Consider the following 17,761-nt stretch of genomic DNA (forward strand, 5'->3'; position numbering starts at 1 on the left):
TCCACTTCTGCTGAGAGAGCTGCTTTGCTAGATTAAAGGCTCAGAAAAGTACTGGAGGAAAATAAAACCATGCGGCTCCATATAAAGCCCAAACTCATTTTACTATGAAGTCCTTTCTGTTTCCAAAGACTTGAAAGGAATGTCGGAAGGGCACCAGCCTTCTGTTCCAAGCCTCTTGTTTCCTCCTTAAGAGCCAGAGCAAGGGAGCAGCAGAGCCAAGGCCAGGTTCAAACTCTGCACCCCCCGCAGCATGACCTGGAGAAGACTCCAGGTCCTTCCTCACTGTGGTGCCACCCGCCAGGTGACTGTGAGAGTGAGATGAGTCTAAGTCAAGGACGGGGCCCATGTGCCGGGTGAGGGCATGGCCACCATCCAGCTGGGTGCTCTCAGCCCCTTCACATTTTTCCTTCGTGACTTTTCGCTAAATGCTTCAAATTTGTTTGAAAGATAGCAGATCACTAACTGCCTTCCTATACAATTTCTAGTATTTTAAAACGAAGCCTATATTGACCCCAGTTAAAATCCTGCCAGTCTAGATACAACCTAATCCCAAATGTTATAGGATAATTTATCTTCTTAAGGGTTCAGTCTATAAGAGATGAGCTAAATGTAGGTACACAACTTACAGAAAACAAGACAGGACAAATGAGCCATCCTCTCATCTCTGCACGCTGATGCAAATAACGTTGTTCCCTCAGGGCGGAGAGAAGCAGATCTGCTTTAACAAGGAGCACATCACCCTTCTCATCCTCAGTGAGGTCCCAGGATCCAGATCAATTAAGGAAGCCCTGGATCAAGATGTTCCTCCCCTCCGCCTCCCCTCTGGCGCAGAGCCCCCAGCCCACCCCAGCCCACGAAAGGCAGGTGAGCAGGCAGGTAGGGGGCTGCCCTGGAGAGGCACAGAGTCTGGGTGGGGGCAGCACAAACCAGAAGGGCACGCCCGAGGAATCCAAGAAGCCTGCTCAGACCCCTGCTGCCACTCATCAGGGCCGAAACCTGGCCCAGGCAGTGCTTTCTGGGGAAGTGGGGACACACCTAACCCTGGGGCCAGGCGGGAGGGAGGCCCAGACATCGCGTGCCTCACAGCACCTGAGCCCACGGCCGGTGGGCACCACTGGGCAGCAGTGCTGGTGGTGGACACAGAAGCGACACTGGACAGTAGCATACACTTGACTGTAAATGATCTCACGTGGGTCAAGTGCTGTACAGACGGACACTAACGAGGGCTACGGCTGTCAGGGAAGGCTCTGTGCTGGGGACGCAGGTTGAGCCTGGGAAAGTGGTAGAAATCAGGGAGAGGGAGAAAGGAGGTGGGGGCAGAGCAACCACAGAGATGCGGGAACGTGGGCTACCTCGGCAACACAGGATGGAGCCCGAGGCCGAGAACTGGGAGGAAATATCCAGGTACCAAAGGTGGGGAAAAGAGCCCCTTGTTGGACATGTACGATGGGCCAGCTTCCGAGCTGAGCGTCAACACACACCGTCCTCCTCCTCAGTCCTAACAGTACATGAGGCGGTGCTGCAGACCAGGAACCTGTGGTCCGGCTTTCAGCAACACCAGCATTGAATGCTGTGGCTGGGACTGGGCCTTGGGACCAGAGCCCTCAGGGAATGGAGGCCGGTTAGGGTGAAACATAATGATATCCATTCTGGCCACACAGACTCTGCGGGGAAACAATTCTGGTTTCAGGGACAGGGTGAGATCCATCCCAAAAAGGGGAAAAGCTACTAGGGCACTTCTTCCCAATACATCATGGGAAGTCATAACTCCTCCTTTAGGAAGATGTGCTAAATCAAAATACATATTGGAAACAAGCCTCGTTTTCTCTTAAAACTGGTTGAACGGGTCTACACTCTATAGTCTACATGATGCTAAAAATTCCTCAAACGTAGAAGTTCCAGATTTTTACAAACATATTAATCTATTTTGTATGAAATTTAAATTTTTATTACAAAAATTCTTTATTGTATAATTATAAAATGAAATTTTAAATTGTTTTGTTTCAAAAAACATAGATTCGTATCTACTCTGGCCACACTAGTCCTACATTATGAGAGTCACTATAAATAACCACCAGGAGTTTTTCTTCTGAAATTTGCATAATTTGCAGGCTCTGTCATTTTCAAAGCAACATCTTTTCCCCCATTGGTTCTAAAATCTGCAATAACTAAGAAAGTAATAATCTCCTGATGAAGTCATCCGCATCCATCACACACCCTCTGGACCCTCAGACATCAACTCGTTTGTCTATGAAGTAATTCGTCAAAATAACGCCTGACAGTACAAAGAAGAGAGCACCTCTGAAACATTACCCTCCTCTCCTCCATCCTGTCTTCAGGCCTACAGCTCTATTATGTCTGAAAGCATGAAATGCTTTAAATGGAGCTATTCAATCAGAGTTTGTACTTCTTATCATAAATCTCACTGCATGTTATTACATTCCTCCATCTTCCCTTAATTGAGACTGTAACTTAAAAAAATTAAGCCTCCTTTCAACTCAGAATGGATTGTGACAGCCTGTTGATTCTGCTACTCCCTCAGTAATACTGCTGCCAGGCTGCCCCCACTTTCAGAAAGAAAAAAGGAAAATCTGTTTCTTGAAGACAGTTGGGATGTCTGGCCTACAGATCATATACAACAACACACAGGAGCCCTCTCGCAGCTCTCCACAGGGAAGCACCCTAAAAAAAAGAGCTCCTTCTGCTACCTCGGGAGGTATATTCCCTTGGGACGTACCAAGGCAGAAAGTCCTCTGGAAAATTTCAAAGATGGCCATATGCAACATTTTGGTAGATGCTCCTCTTAACATTCATATATAAAACTTATTTGAAAAGCTGAATGAGCTACCAACATTGGATAAGGACCAAAGACCAAAAAAAAAAAAGAGGTTTCCTTCCTACACCTTGTTTCCTACCTCAGCAGGTGCACACATGAAAGTTTCCTTTGTCATTCTTCTTCTTCCATGCCTGCATTTTAGGGCAATCCTGTTCAACAGAAGCTTCCATGATTACAAACATGTTAAGCCTGGCAAGAGTTGCTCTCCGGGTGAGACATGCGAAAGCGCTAGAGTGTGCTACCCATAATTCTAAATAACCGACAGCAGACACAAATATGTATAATTAGCATGCTTAGGTTTCCCACGGCTATTCTTCAATATTTGTGAAGTCAAGCCATTCCCACTGTCAATGCCAGAAGAGCTATGTTCTTACATCACAAAGATACCCAAGTTCCCAGTCTAATGACACTGGCCACTTTCACAGGAGGACAAAGACAGTGGACACCTTAGGTGATGAATCACTCAGGCCCCAGATGCAGCCTGCATTTATCTCCAGGGTCCCAAGGTAACTCACCAATGACCAGAAGGATGGGCCCTCCCGGACCAAAGTCTGGGCTATCCGAGGAGAAAGGTAAGTCTGCTGTGCTCCCAGGAATTATCTTTAACCATTTAGAATATGAGTAAAATCAATAAAATAAAGGTAGACTCAGAGGATCCACAATGGCTGGCTCCTGACACTACAGATCAGACTTAGCAAGAATTAAGTAGGTGTGGATCCCCATGTGCCCAGAGCTCTGCCCTGTGAGAGAGAGACATCCATGCCTGGTGCCTCGTCCACTGCCTCGGCTGGCCCTGGACACTGTCTTTCTGACCAGTCCCACCCCTGCTCTCTCCCAGACTGGAATGCAGATGACTGGTGGACCCACAGCCGTGCCCCAACCAGACGCCCAGGACCTCAGCAGGAGGAGATCAAATCCAGAAAGAAGGATGGAAGGAAGGACATAGCATTCCTACAAGCCTAGAAAGAAGTAAAAATGTAGTAAAGAAAGCAATCTACAACAGCTATATTGAAACAGCAAAAACCTGGAAACAACCCAAATGTCCATCAACGGATTGATGGATGAACCACTTGTGATGGGTCCATGCAAAGGAATACTACTCTGCAATAAAAAAGGAGCAAGCTATTGCTACATGCTTCAATACAGCCACATCTCCAAATAATTATGCAGAGGGAAAGAGGCCAATTAAAATACATCAGTTCCCTTTAGTTCCCCTTATGTAATACTCTAGAGAATGCAAATTAATCTGTAGTGAGAGAAAACAGATGGGTGGAGGGTGGGAGAGAAGGACTGCCAAGGGGCAGGAGGAGACTTTTGGGGGTGACGGATTTATCTTCATTACTTTGATTGGGGTGATGGTTTCATGGGTGCCTACATATATCAAAACTCAGATTGTACATTTTAAATATGTGCAGTTTATTGTACTTCAATTATACTTCAAACTGTTTTTTTAAACAAGAAAACAATTTGGAGGAGAAAAGGATATCAAAGGATTTGGTGTGGCCAAGAACAAGAACAGTCATTCTCATCATTTGCAGTAGCTACGCTGTGAATTAGTGAATACCGAATCAGTGAATACTGAACCACTGGCCTAGGGGAAATACGGAGTTTGATTTCTGTGAGCCTCTTGTCAAAACACTGTTATCAATCAATCAATATTCTGTGTGTTTTTATTTTGTGTGTGCTTCTGTTTAAAGACAACTTACCTTATAAATATATATATACACACACATATATATATGTCGTTGATTCATTAACATTGAAGTTATGGCCAATAGCACTATAAGTTATGCCCAAGCAAAGCTGACCTAACACACATATTTTCTCTGTCAGGCACATTATAACTTTCTTGTGCTGAGGAACACCAACTATGCTATATGCTATGCTTTCAACAGCAAAATCACCAACAAAAAACGTAAAAATGTGAAAAACACAGAACCAAATAGACTGCAGAAAGGACACATGTTTAGAGTTGGAGAGCTGAAGTAAGAAGGCAAAGCATCGTCGTCTTTCAACGTGCCAGTCAGAGGACTCGAATTCTTCACCACTCTGTGCAAGTCTACGAGTGAATGCAGAAGTGTCACGAGTATTGATTTGGGGGGAGCAGATAAATTTTAGCGAGTAGGCAAATTCACAAATATGGGGTTGGTGAATAACATAAATGAACTGTACTTAACTTCTTTGTGCCTTGGTGTCCTCCCCTGTAACACAGGGAGAGGTATCTACTTCAGAGGGCTTTTGTGAAGGTCACGTGAGTTAATGCACAGAAGTCACTCACAAGAGCACTGCAGTAGGAGCACAATGCACATCAGCTATTGTTGTGATTGTCATGTGTACAGCCATCACCTCCTCTTTCCGTAGAGCGAGTCCTTTCTGCACTGCCATCCACTTCCCCGCAGCAGCACCCACAACGTGTGGACAGGGGGCAGACGTGCCAGGCATCACTCCACCACGTTCTGTGACATTGGGGGCGTTACAGAGGGGCTATGCCTGAGCCGAGGCTGCTGGGTTTGGATCCCCATGACTTATCTTAAATAACAAAGTGCAGACCACTTTGTCCAAATTCAACTTTGATATTATCACTGCTTAAAAACACTAAGCTTCAAGAAATACTACCTGTTATCTTATCCCCAAAGTTGTCAGAAACTTATCAATACTTAGGAATATTTCAATACGATTTCAGTTCTCTTGAGAAACTCTTGTCTTAAGGATATATTGGTAGTCAGCAAAATCAAGGCACCAAGACGTCCTGAGTGGCAACCAGATCTTCTCCCAACTCTAATGGACAGAAATAATGGCAACAAATAGCTGTTTTTGGTTTTGAGTGGAAGAATCATGGCAAAGAGATGAACTGGCAACATGAAAAGAAACCAGACTGATTAGTTATCAGTCTTTAAAAGATTACTGAGTCATAATTCTTCCAATTTAGTTACGTGCTAAAGGTTTAAAAATTGTCCACTTCACTTTAAAAACACTTGGGCTTCTAACAGGTATTGATGGAATTCTGACAATTATTTTCATCTTTTGGCTGAACCTCATAAGGAGCCAAACGATTATTCTCTAAAGCTCCTTCTAAAACTCAACCACCACGTTCCCAGTAAAAGATTTTGAATAGAAAACCTTAAAAGCCAAAGTGGAGATTTCCAGTTCTAGACAAGATGGAGTAGCCACGAAGGACCTCACACAACAACAAGCAGAGGAAGACTCTAAGAGGTGGAGAGAAGAGGGGAGCTGCCTGGGGACATCGGGACTTGAGGAAGAACATGGCAGTGAGTTCCTAGGTTTCCTTATCGCCTCCCACAGATCCCAGACAGGGCACTACAGAAGTCTCCAACCAGGAACCACCAACAGGCTGGGATAAGAAAAGTTCCAAGAAAGCATGTTCCCGCCACCAAAGGACCAGGAAAAGGGTGGCCTAACAAAACTAAAAAACTTTTTGACAATATCCACCCTACTCCAGCCAAACACCATCGGAAAAACTGACCCCAGCCATCGCAGTTTCAGCAGGCCAAGTGGAAACTAATTTTCCACCCCTCTTCCCACTCCTAACTTGGCAGAAGCAGGTGGCCACACTCTGATCTGCCGGAAGGGTGTCTCCTGGCAGAGCAGAAGCTGATCTTCTCTCATCCAGTGGAAGTGGACACTCGATTCCTCTGCAGGGGGAGTGCCAGCAGGGTCCAATGGGGAGCTTTGCTTCCACCCCTCCTGGCATCATGAAGGGCACAGGAGGTGAGATGTGGGGTTAATTGGCATTTCTTCCCCCTCCCCCAACTCCCATGCCAGCAGGGTCCATTGGGAGCTGAGTCCCCCACCCCACCAAGTGATAAGACTGTGCATGTGGGCCCTCCACTCCCCCTACCCTGGAGCCAGGGGGCCCAGTTGGGAGCTGAGTCTCCCCTCCAACCTGGCTGCAAGGGGGGTGTTGCTCCAGGAAGGTATAAGTGGGGCCAAGGAGGAGCTGAACTTCCACCCAAACTGACTGTAACAAGGTGTCTAGTGTCAGCCCTCCAGGTGGTGTCTGCGAGGCCCAGTAGGCAACAGATACCCACTCCCACACAGAACTGCGGCTGGACATCAACAGGAAAACTGCCTGCTAAGAAGATTAAACAGGATCCAGAGGCTCTCAACATAAACCCAAGATGTCCAGAATACAATGAAAATCACCTGTCGTACCAAGAACAAAGACAATCACAACTTGAATGAGAAAAGAGAGTCAACAGACGCCAGCACTGAGACGACTCAGGTCAGAACTGTCACACAAGGATTTTAGAGCAGTCATCAAAAAAATGCTTCTATGAGAATTACAAACACTCTTGAAACAAATGAGAGTGGAAAAGCTACATCTCTAAGTGTCTCACAAGCAAGATGGTAATATTATTTTTCTTCCTTCAATCTTAGACTAGTGATTTTTAGATTCTTTGCATCAGGCAATAATGTGCTAAGACACCATTGTATTTGGACCCAACAGAGTGAACCATTTGATCAGATATTTATTGAGATTCTGTCATGTGCAAGGTATCATGCTGGCTGATCAGGAATACTGAGATATGCCTCATGATCCTTGCTTTCCAGTACTTTCCAGTGAGGGAGAGAGACATATGCAACATCACCATATCATGGCATGCTAGATCAAGTGCCCAAAATGAGGCAGAAATAAAACAATATGGGCACTCCACAGAAGAATACAAAAGGCTGCCAAAAGAGGGAAGTGCCTTGTTACAGAAACTCACAGACAAGAGGATGCCAAGAAAGGAAGGAAGACATAACACCAAAGCATATGAGTTTCTTGAAGATGTGTTCATGGCTAGCTGACCTTAAGGATCGAAATGGCTGTGTGGCCCAACTGTGATTTTCTGTCCTGAGAAAGAGGAAGGAGGAAGTCATTCCATTTTTAGTTAGATTCTGAGAATACTTTGGTTTAAACTTACTGTAAATGAGAAAGTACAAATGATTAATGCAACTGGCCAGAGAAATGGTTTCTACCCTTGACCAAGCTCTGTCTTGTTAAATAAGTAAAATAGCTGCAACCACAATAACTAGCCCTCCTCTGACTGCATCTCAAGGGTAAGTGGCCAGTGAGAGAGGCGCCCTCCTATTGTCCATAAGAGTCCAGTGAGAGCCACACCACTGGGGGCAAACCCACCTCTGCTGGCCATGGGAGGGACAACACCGCACCAGAGGGTGAGGCCATTGCGGGGAGGCTGCTGCAGCAGATACCCAGCGTGGGGTTGCAATACTCTGACCCAAGTCAACCCCTAAAAATTCTCTAAAGAGAAAAAAACAAGCAAACAAAAAACAGAGCCACAGGATGGCTAAGCCATGGTCCCAGAGAGGCCGCAGGCCTGAGGAAAACACTCAAAGACCTCTCCGAGATCATGAGTAGCAGAACAGAAATTGGACAATTAAGATCATTTATACCTTTCTCTCTCTCCCCACTAAGACTCCAAAACAATCAGGGCTCTTGAGATGCAGTGAATGTCAAGGAGAACGGTGGGAGGGCTGCCCTGATGCCCATCGCCCTCTCCTACTTTATCACCCATGGCCCCGTCACTCCAGGATCCGTGATTCCCACAGCGGGCTCGCCCATATCCAGGCACTGGATGCAAACTGAAGCCTACTGTGACAATAACCATTTCCCTAATTAGCCACTAACTGGTCCCTCTCAGACCCTCTTATTTTGTGAGGCAGCATCTTTCTGAAACACAAGGGGACTGGGCTCCAACTCTTACAGCAAACAGAACAGGAGATCTTAATGGAGTATCTTGTTACTACAAATACCTTCCGTGCGTGCAGGGGCTGTGGGCAGCCTATAGACCACAGTAGCCCCAGCACCTACGATGGGACCTGGTACCAAATGGGTGCTTGCCAGGAACTAATGGAATGAGTAGAAAAAAGGAAAGTGAGAACTAATCTACGAGCGGTTTCAAGCAAATACATTATACAAAGCATTCCAGCTAGCAGAGTCTAACTTTGGGTCAGATTTGTTCTCATTAATGCAGTGGCTCATGAAGGATGTCCAGGAGCCCACGTTGCACCCAACGAGGTTGGCACTGCCCTCGAGACAGCCAGGCCCCTGGCTCGGCCACTGGGCCCACACTCACATGCTGGATGAGAGGCATGCATGTGCGAGGTCCAGTCAAGAAAGGGTTTTGTGGTTAAAACGGTTGTGGAACTTCCCACCCCAAGGGGTTTTTTGGGGCCACCCCTTATTCCCTACCCCAACTATCCCCATGGGGACTCCAAGTCGTGAAGCCGGGGACAGCCAGATGGCCACACACCCAGCTCCCCACTCTCGGAGGGCAGATGAGGCACACCCACACTGTCTTCCACGGCAGCCAACCCCACTGCTTAAGCTGCCGTTGATAATTAGATTTCAAGCCCAAAACAGGAGGATTAACTGTGAAACAAGGTTTCATTTCAACATTGTGTCCATGCCAAGAGGTCCCTGATCAGCCTCTCGGAATTCAGAGGCTCAAGGCTTTGAAAGAGAGCTGCGTCTGAAAGATACGACCGGAGAGAAAAAAGACAAGAGGTGTAGGCTGGTCAGATGATCCAAGGATCGGGGGCAGGTGGTCAGGGAGGTTTCTTGCCTTTTTCAGATGCGTCTCTTCACCACTGTAAAGGCTTGCCAGAAACAAAAACAGTCCCAAACCTGAAGGAATCTCAGCACCACTCATTATAACTCCCATGTCACAAATGAAGGACAAAAGCAGCACAAAGGAGCAGAGGGACCGACCAAGGAGGACGACTGCCTCCACATGACAGCATCAGCCCACCCAATCGCCGGGCACCTGCCTTCCACGCCACGCCCGCCCGACATTTCAGGAACCTCACCGTCAAAGGCAAAGCACCTGGCCGCCAGCACCAGTGCCCTGGGTCTCAGACACTGAATCAGGAGGGAGGGCTATAATCAGCCATAGATCAATTATTTTCACTCTGATTCACTCTCCTAGAAGACTCTTATTTCTACAGCTTCTGTGAAAAGCCAGAGATAGAGCACTTCTGTTACCTTCATTCATCTCGCTGTGAGGAGGAGGTAAAGGCCTCTGTTTTACAAAAAGCAGTCTGTCCCGATGGCACAGCCTGTTCCTCCAGGAGGGTGTTGAAAGTCTGAGGTGGTTATGGTTCATCAGAAGTGAGCCTCACTTGGCGGGACTAGGGCGGGACAAGCTACAGCTACTCCTAACTCCATGCAGGACGCTGTCCCTACAACGGGCCACTGACTCACAGGGACAACACCATACTCCAGAAAAAAGCAACTTTCACGTTAGCTTTCTAGAAGGAAACATGAAAACTCCCACATGTGTACTTTTGAATTCGGAACAGGGTATGTAAAATGCTATTCACATCTAACATAACGCTAAGCCTCGGGAAGCATCTGCTGAATGAACCCAATTAGTACAAAGGATAAGAATCCTTCCTTCTGCATTGCAGACAGTGAAGGAAAACCCAAAGGGACAAAAGGTCCCGAAAGGCAACAAAAAGCAGGAGGAAGAGACACGAGATGGGGAAAGGAGAGAAGGGAGGAAAGGTGGAGAGACAGCCCAGGACCTTCGTACCAAGGACAATGGACTCCCATCCCTCAGCCTCCCTTCAGCCCTTTGGGCTGGGGGTCCCTTCTGTTAGCGGCTAAATTCAAACATTCCTATGTTGAAACCCTAACCCCAGGACCTCAGACTGTGCCATATTTGAAGACAGGGTCTTTAAAGATGTAATTAAGGTAAAATGAGGCCATTGGGATGGGCCCTAATCCAGTGTGACTGGTGTCCTTATAAAGAAGAGAAGATAAGGACACAGACACACACAGTGGGAAGACCACGTGAGGACACGGGGAAAAGATAGTCATCTACAAGCCAAGGAGAGAGAGGCCTCAGGAGACACCAGCCCTGCCAACACCTCGATTTCAGACTTCTAGCCTCCAGAACTGTGAGGAAGTACATTTCTGTTGTTCAAGCCTCTGTGGTATTTGTTATGGCAGCTTGAGCTGACTGATACACTCTCTAGTACTTCCCCACCCTCCCTGGAGGCAAAGGCTCCAGCAGGCACATCTGCTGAAGACTGTTCTAACCTCAGTCCTCCAACTAATATCTCAGACCCACTGATAGCATGGTAAGAATGCCACACCCCAGGCCGAGCAGGATGAAAGGGAAGGTCCATTCCCAGCAAGGTCCACCTCAGGTGAAGCAACCCTAACCCCTGCCCCAGACCTTCGCTATTTATGTGTACCCTAATCTCAGTGCCAAGGGTGGGGTGGACTGGCACTCACCATGTTGGAAGACAGGGCCAGAGTCGAGACTCGCCTCCCCTACTCTGTTCTGACCCATCTCCAAAAACAGCTGCCAGCTTTTAAGAGCTCACTATGCTATTCTCAGAATAACCCAGGAGGCAGATTATGACCCCAAGTTAACGGAAAGCAAAGGGGGACTGGAGAGGGTGAGCAGGCAGTCAGCATGGAGGGTGGTCTGCAGAGCCTGGATCAAGCCCAGCATGGTCTCTCCATCCCCTCCCACCTCAGCTCAATGAGTGAATACAGGGAGGGAGAGAGAACACAGAGATACAGCGAGAGACTCTCTGCAGGAACACTGGAATAAAGGACCTATTGTTATGCCTCTGCCTGCAATGACAGGCATTTATTGATCTCACCTTAATCAATATTTAACAGACAATTCTTCTGTAAAGAAAGACATGATCTGCTAGTGAAAACCAAACAGAACTTACCTGTCCAGGGCTTGCTCGGGCTCCGTCTGTTCGGCAGCTGCCTAGCTTGACTGGGAGGACCCAGATAAGAACCAGCTGCCAGTCACGGAGACACCACTCCCCAGAGCTCCCACCTTCAGCTCAGCATCGTGCTCAACTCCAAAGCTGAAAAGTCAAAGAGGCCGTCACTCAACAAGCTGAACTTGTACAAACGTGAATTTTATGCTCTGCACCCAGGACTAAAATTTTTAAAACAGACATAATGAATTTTATTTTCAAGGAGATAATTTAAAAGACTCTTTGAAGAATAGAACAAGAAAGAAGTCCACAAGAAGTAGGTTTCTAGTTATCATGTCAACTGACAGCAGGGACAAATGCTAGAGCCCAGAGGAGCAACGGGAAGTGGCCTTGGCCTCCCAGGTCACTGCCTGCAAGCCTGCCTTCACCTGAAGAGCAAGGGCCCCCAAGGCAGGCGGGGTATGGAATACACAGACCTTTGCCCTCTTGCACGGCCAAAGTTTACCTATAATTCATGCTTTGAGCCCAGGCTAAAGCCCACATCCTTCACAGGGTCCTCCCAGGCTGCAAACCTCACCCCACCCCCCAGGGACCTTCCTCCATCCGGAACCAGGGACCAGCCCCAAGGGCTGAGCACAGAATGATGTTCTTCACACGGTGCATGTGTGTTCCACGGGAGGCAGGCAGAAGCAGGCTGACCTGCAGTACAAATCCTGGCTATTTCATCTGATTCATTAATCCAACTCACATTTACTGAGGGCCCAAGCTGCTGTTCTAGGCATGGAGGAGAGGGTGGGGACCAACACAAATCCTTGTCCTGCTAGAGGTGACTTTGTAGTTAGCTGGGCAACTCCCTGGTGTTCCTGGACCCTGGCTCCTAGGCAGGGCAGTGGGGAAAAAGCCCACCGTCCTGAGGATTTTAATATATTGCACTGGAATGATACCGAATCTTCATATGTCTAAAGGAAACACACACAATGACTTAAGAGGGAGATCAGCACAGAGCAAGCGCTCAGTCGAGGAAAGTCTTTATCACTGTTGCTTTTACGTGTTTGAGCTGGTCTGCTGCCTGCGATGTGGGTGTCCTTGGGTGGAGAACAGATCACTCAATGAAGCAGTCATAAACTAACCTTTCCTGATCACCCAAAGGTGGAAGTAAAGCCTGCCACGCCTCTGACCTGACACGAAAGAAGTCATGGGCCTAGAACTCAGAAAACCAATGGATAGGGTCCCACTGGGCACTATGGCTAAGAATCAGGCACGAGAGCCAGAGAGCCTTGCTGTCTCCTGACGCCACCTCGTCTTAGTGGGTGACGTCTGGGCAAACTGCTGAACTCACCGAGCTTCAATGTCCCCAGCTCCAAAAGTAACATGAAAATAGTATCTCCCTTAAGGGTTTTTATGAGGATGAAATGAGCTAATGCATGTAAAGACTTAGGATGCACCATACAGTAAACGTTAAATACGAGTTACTAATATCTATGACACGTTAGATGCTAAACACATGAGCCACCTGCAAGCTGTAAAGCCTGCTGATGTTTAGACGGATGCTGATCTTTTTAGGATCAAGAGGGGAGATACATGATCCTGATGATTTGACTCCTCAAAACTGAACATCATCTGTATATGCAAAGGCATTTTATTAAGGGTACCTGCTTTCACCCTCTCAAAGAATTTGTAAGTCTAAAAAGTATTATAATGATTATGTCGAGTGGAATATCTCTAAATTCTAGTAGCTAAGTTGACCACAAGTTTAAAGAAAAAAGCTGAATGGTCAAACAAGTATGAAGGTCTTTGCAACGCTAACGGGCCAGATGTCGGGAATGGACTCAAGTCACATAACGACAGCACGGACCTGTGAATCACTTCTACTCCTCTTATGCTGAGAGGTTCCCCATCTTTTCCAGAGAACCTATTCTTTTCCTGGCTTCTGATCCAAATGCCCCAGGACTACTTCCAAATGCATCTTTTATGCATATGCCTTCAAATTTACAACACATGCTTGGGAAGTTTGCTTTTTATAATGAGCAAAATTAAACTATAATTAAAGAAAAATGACATATAGTTGTCAGTCAAGCTGGTCACCACTTCAACCATTTTTGTCTATTTTTTTTTGCAGGGAAGGATTTGTGCTGAGCTAACATCTGTTACCCATCTTCCTCTTTTTTTTTTCCCTCCCCAAAGCCCCCCAGGGCATGGTCATATATCTTAGTTGTTAAGTCTTTCTAGTTCTTCTGTGTGAGCCGCCACCACAGCATGGCAACTGACAGATGAATGGTATGGTTCTGCGACCGAGAAACGAACCTGGGCCACCAAAGCAGTGAGAGCGCCGAACTTTAACTACTAGGTCATCAGGGCTGGCTCGTTTTTGTCTGTTTTCAATAAAGTGGATACTGAACTTTACAGTAGACAAAACAAAGACAATATGATTTTTGAACATGATGAACTGAAAAGTTAGATACAGTACCTCCTCAATAACAGCAGAACCCATCAATAGACATGAGAGAGCGTGCTGCAAACAAACCTCCAGGCGTTGTTTACAATGGCCCCATCTGGCACCCACAGCTGGCACCACCAATACACCCGGCACAGACCAACACGCTTCTTGCACTGATCTGGCCACTGCCCTCACACCTACAGAGTAAATGGAATGCTCTCGGCACCATCCGCCCATCAGTCAAGATAGTGCTTCTCATGCAGTTTTATAGTCAGACACAAGGTAAACTTGAGATCTTCAAGAATATATGAACTTGGGTGAAAAATAAGTGTCTTAACTTACTTCCAAAATATTTCAGAAACAAAGGACCTCTTGATTTCTGTGTATCTTTGATATCTCCCCAAAATTCCTGAGTTAATATAAAGTTTTCCTTCTGTCTAGCTTTCTCACACTAAATATTTAGAGTAATAACAGTGAATATTTAGACACTCAACAAATCCCAACTTTAATGACGAGGATACTCAGCCTATTCAGCCAAACAGCTCTGGAATGAAGTCTAGGCCTTCTCAAAAGGGAACAGAATACCCTTAACTTAAAAAAATTAAATTCAACACTGTATTGATATCAGAGACCACTCTGTCTTCACAGAGCAAAAAGATGCTTATGAAGACAAATTTAGAAATATGTGAATGAAATGGAATTAAAAAAAAGGCAAAGTTTTAAAAAGTAATTATAAAATTTCAGAACGCAATTGCCAGAACCCATAGACAACTTAAAAGAGAATCGACAGTTAAAGCTGAAATGCCACACTTCACATTACTTTTATCAGGTGCTCCTGAAGAGAAGATCTGCCCTTCCGGCAATGCCATAGTCACTTTCCTGGTAGAGATGACAGAGCATGAAGACAAAGGAAGCTGGCAGCAGAAGGAAGTTAAAACATAGGAACATTCCCACCCAAACGCCAACACCATACCTTCAAACCACCAAACACACAGGAAACGTTCAGCAACAACTCAGCAGGGACCTTTTGGCCCAAGCCCAGGAAGGCCCCTCCCTCAGTGGTCTGCCCACTAGCAGGCACTCAGGACGGTGCCTGAGATAGGGGCACCACAGAGATGGTGAGCGTGGCCCGGCACAGAGTGCTCACATCCCAGAAAGAGCTTCCTAACTGGCAGCCATCACGGAAACCGACAAAACTCAACTAAAACGTATTAATGCGCCCAGATCCCACCTGGTTCTCAATTCCACGGTCAAGCAGAACCAACCATCCTACCAGTCCTCACCATGAGACTTCCAGAAGCCGCCAAGCAAGCTCAAAGATGGGTTATCCAAAGGAAACCTGTGGAAGGCCACACAGATCGGAAATGCAACAAGACTGAGGGACCACCTACTCAAATGAGGCAGAACACTTCTCTCTAAAACTAGTCTAAAGGCAGCAGAGCAGTGAGGGACAGGATAACCCCCTGCACAGACACAGTAACTGACCAGAAAACAGATGGAAATTTCCCCACTCTCTATAGCTGATATACACACATGCACAATTTAGCTCAGTACTAAGAAGAGCCCTATATAAATAAAAGAATATCACCACACTTCCTTGAGAGACATAAAAGACCTGGATGAATGGAAACATGCTAAGTTCCTAAATGGGAAGATTAAACATCAAAAAGATTTTGATTCCCTTAAAAGTCAGTAATTTAAAAATTAAAATTAGTTTTTGTAAATGAAATGCAGTATCAACCTCATTAAAACTGAAAAACTGACAAATTAAGTAAATAGTAAGACTGTCAATAGTAGAGCATTAAGCGAGAACTACTCTCATCACACAGTAAAATATTATAAAGAAAAGTAATTAAAATAGTGTGGTACCAGCACAGAAACACATGCCATTGTTCATCAGAAGAGCTGGGTTTACCAATCGAACGTATGTTCACTGCAGCACCGCGCTACACGAACTATCCTGAGAGCGCATCCATATCGTCAAGCTTCCACAACCTGGCTCACAGGACCCATGGGGCTGGAATCCCAGGGCTTCCCGCCTTTCCTGACTCTCACAATGATGCCACCCAAGATGAAGGTGACAACAGTGATGACTACAGAGATGGCAATGATAGCCACCCTTGATTGACTATTATATGTCAGACATCTCACCAAATGCTCTTCATGTAAGAGGTTTTTGAAGATGAAGCTAAAAGGAGCAAATGCACAATGAGAAAATATAACACGCAAAGATCAGTGGTTCTTAATTAAGAACAATTAAATATTGTCAATTCTTTGAGGCAGAATTATTATGCCATTTTATGGATGAAGAAACCAAGACTCGGAGGCAATAAGTACCTGCCAGGGTCACACAGGTAATAAAGAGATTCGAGATTCAAACCAAGGGATGTTTGAAGTCAGCCCACCTACTTTATTATTTTGTTAATAAAATACCTTTGTATGATAAGAAAAGAGAATAGGAAACTTGCACTTACTTGTAAGGTTTCTCTTCACTTTTGTTCTTTCAATCACATTGTCTGGAGCAGATTTCACCATTTTCATTTACAGAAAAATATATCCAAAAGTAAAGGCCTGAAATTCAAAGCACAGAGGATAATGGGGGAAAAAAATTCCCTGCTTGCCAGTAATTAAGATGTTAGTGATGAGGCGTAAAATAAGGAACTCTCTTAACTCGATAAAAAGCATCTACCAGAAACTTCCGGCAGGCAAGTGGCCTATATAACGTAGAAGCACCAATAACCTTCCCACTAAAATTAAGGCCAGGAAGCCCACGATTACAGTATTAGCCACAGCTGTTCTGGAGGTCCCAGACAGTACAGAGAGATGAGAAACAGATGTGAGGTGTAAATGTCGGCTAGGAAAAGCTAACAAGTCTGTGTTACTTACAGATGAAATGCAGGACCATCAGCTGAAAAATGGTTTGAGCTAACGTGAACATTTAGCAAGGTCTCGATGCCAGAGCCACCCACACATCCACACATCCTCAGTCTTTCTGTTCACCAGCACCAAGACAGAAAGTCTAACGGTAAAATGGTTATATTCACAGAAACAACAAAAATAATCTACTTAAAAAATATATGAAAGATCCTTTGAAGACAACAAAAACTTTTGGTGAGGAACCTGAAAGAAATCTGAAAGAAGTCACGAAGGTAGAAACACCACTTTCTGGGAAGGGAAGCCCTCACCCCACAATGCCACTCCTCCACAGTTAATGGAGGAGTGCGATACAATCCCAGTGAACACCCCAGTGTGCCAGGCCCCGCCTGGCTGATCGACAGGCACAGGACAGACACAGGAGGCTACAGATCACAATAAGAGCTTCTGGATGGAGGTGAATGCATGACAACATAGAATGAAAAATAAGATCCAGGATCACTGGCTATTGGTGCTCAGTAAGATGTAGTCGGATCCTCACCTCCCGCCCTTCCTGGTAGATTAGCGATTTGAACATTACAAAACATACTAAGAGAAAATATGGAAGAATGTTACAAAATCTGGGTGAGGAAGATCTTCCTAAGCAAGACTCTTAACCTGAAGCCATGAAGGAAAAACCAACTCCTTTACAGCAAAAGGCCCTCTATACAAAATCAAAAGACAAGCAAAAAACCTTGGGAGAAAATATTAGGAGCACTACGCAGCAATCTGCATTTAGTAAATCTCTCGTTTATTAAAATAAGAGATAGGATAAGCAGCCCAATGTAAAAATGGGAGAGGGCAGAAGCAAACAATTTGCAAAATACACGTGAAACACACTCAACTTCACTAGTAACCAT

At 45.7% G+C, this 17,761-nt stretch overlaps 1 protein-coding gene across 8 annotated transcripts in view; it reads right to left on the reverse strand.

Moving 5' to 3' along the window:
- Positions 1-17,761, reverse strand: part of GRB10 (growth factor receptor bound protein 10) — a 196,274-nt gene that overhangs the window by 154,065 nt on the left and 24,448 nt on the right. For 4 of the 8 annotated variants that reach the window (XM_087432924.1, XM_087432529.1, XM_087432667.1 and 1 more), the window contains exon 2: positions 11,555-11,698. The exons of 2 other annotated variants lie outside the window; for them this stretch is intronic. The gene's annotated coding sequence lies outside the window, so the exon portion shown is untranslated. Of the gene's footprint in view, positions 1-11,554; positions 11,699-16,462; positions 16,560-17,761 lie in introns of those variants that run through there. 2 more of the 8 variants (XM_087432582.1, XM_087433028.1) reach the window with 2 other exon arrangements.

This window comes from Ceratotherium simum, chromosome 1 (genome assembly GCF_057802395.1).
Source record: "Ceratotherium simum simum isolate JZ-2026a chromosome 1, ASM5780239v1, whole genome shotgun sequence".
In the NCBI taxonomy this organism is placed as follows: domain Eukaryota; kingdom Metazoa; phylum Chordata; class Mammalia; order Perissodactyla; family Rhinocerotidae; genus Ceratotherium; species Ceratotherium simum.